The sequence below is a fragment of the Mirounga angustirostris genome, unplaced genomic scaffold (assembly GCF_029215605.1).
Source record: "Mirounga angustirostris isolate CCGP_5_RB_7025 unplaced genomic scaffold, mMirAng1.0.hap1 SCAF_2, whole genome shotgun sequence".
NCBI classification, from domain to species: Eukaryota; Metazoa; Chordata; class Mammalia; order Carnivora; family Phocidae; genus Mirounga; species Mirounga angustirostris.
The window spans coordinates 8467518-8469547 of record NW_026991710.1 but is presented as its reverse complement, the minus strand read 5'-3'; the positions used below and the strand labels follow the sequence as shown (position 1 = coordinate 8469547).

General features: G+C 46.8%; 1 pseudogene; it reads left to right on the top strand.

The window, feature by feature from the left end:
• Positions 1–386: 386 nt before the first annotated feature.
• Positions 387–926, top strand: LOC123848998 (small ribosomal subunit protein uS5-like; annotated as a pseudogene).
• Positions 927–2030: the final 1104 nt, after the last annotated feature.

Below are 2030 nucleotides of genomic sequence, written 5' to 3'. Positions count from 1 at the left end.
ATCAGTGGGGTGTCTCCACCAGCTGCTATGAAGGGAAAAGGAATCAGGATCAAATTATTTAAAAAGAAAGTGTAATATACAAAAGCTACTTCAAGAAAACTCTTTTTCTATAATGAGGCCAACATTAAACTTAGAAAAGAGCTTGTCAGGGGTGCCTGGGTGGCTCAGTTGGTTAAGTGTCTGCCTTCGGCTCAGGTCATGATCCTGGGGTCCTGGAATCGAGTCCAGCGTCAGGCTCCCGGCTTACCCGTGAGCCTGCATCTCCTTCTCCCTCTGCTGCACCCCCTGCTTGTGTGCACATGCTCTCTCTCTCTGTCAAGTAAATAAATAAAATCTTAAAATAAATAAATAATAAATAAATAAATAAATAAATAAGAAATAAGAGCATGTCAGACCCTTGCAGGACAGCGACCAGGTTCAAGGCATTCATTGCCATCGGAGATTACAATGGACATGTCCGTCGGGATGTCAAGTGCTCCAGGGAGGTAGCCACTGCCATCCGTGTGGGGCCATCATCCCGGCCAGAACTTCCACCACCCCCATGTGGCGAGGCTACTGGGGGAACAAGATCGGCAAGCCCATAACGTCCCATGCAAGGTGACTGGCACTGTGGCTCTGTCGGTGCCACCCATCCCTGTTCCCAGGGGCACTGACATCGTCTCAGCCCCTGTGCCCAGGAAGCTACTGGCAATGGCCAGTATTGATGACTGTGACGCCTCAGCCAGGAGCTACACTGTCATGCTGGGCAACTTCACCAACGCCCCTTCTGATGCCATTTCCAAGACCTACAGCTCCCTCACCCCTGACCTCTGGAAAGAGACTGTGTTCACCAAGTCTCCCTACCAGGAATTCACTGACCATCTTGTAAAGACCCCACCAGACTCTCCATGCAGAGGACCCAGGTTCCAGGTGTGGCCACCACATAGATTTATAAAAGAAAAATAAAGTGAAGTAAAGCCTATTAAAAAAAAATAAAAGAGTCGTGCTTCAAACTTGTTGCTTGAGGCATTGTGGAGACGCTCAGACTCTCACTCAAAATGGTTCACTGGGTTTTCCAACAACCTGTTGCAAGTGGGGTTCTCCAGAAAGCTGACTCTGAGATGGAGCGTTGAATCCGGGACAGTGACCAGGGGTCTCCTTGGAGTCAACACCTGTGGAAGTTGGAGGATGAGAGAAGAGTTAAGGAGGGAGTGGGTGGGCTGTGGTGCCCTCTCTGTGGAGGATTTAGCCTTGCCAGGAGTTCTGCAGGTGGGACAACAAGGAAAAGCTATTGTGCTCTGGGTAGGAGGGTCAGATCTTCATGCACCTGTTTCGATCAGTCACTAGATGCTAGCCACCCCAGAGAGGGTGGGACATTGTGCAAACAGCTCTCTGGAGGTGAGACAGTCCCCAAGGAGAACTGACAGCTGAGGGTTGTCTGCTGTAAGCCCCCCACCCCCACTCCAGCAACTGGGTGTAAAGCTTTATTTTTGAATGAGGGTCTGAACACTCTATTACAGAGTCCCCTATATCACCGTTGTCTGCCAGACTATGTTCAATGGAAATATTACCTCTTACAGAGACTGGGATCAATTTTCCCTGAGCATTTATTTGGTGAACACATCTAGGTTGGATGCACAGAGGAAAGATACCCTTGATCAGAAACAACTGCACTGTTATATGAGCAGGATTAATCTTTCATTATGCTTAGCTACTAAAATTAGGATTTTGTATGGGCAGCCAGCTTTATCCTGATACATGCTTCAATTCTTCCTATATATTAACTGTAATTTAATTCAAAATCTAATTTTTGAGCCTCATCTCTAAGTCAAAATGATACTACTACTACTAGTAGTACATTTACTACTAACTAATAATATTCATTAAGCATTTTCTTTTTCTTTCTTTTTTTTTAAAGATTTTATTTATTCATTTGAGACACAGAGATACAGAGAGAGAGAGAGCGTGAGCAGGGAGAGAGGCAGAGGGAGAGGGAGAAGCAGGCTCCCCGCTGAACCAGGAGTCCGATGTGGGGCTTGATCCCAGGACCC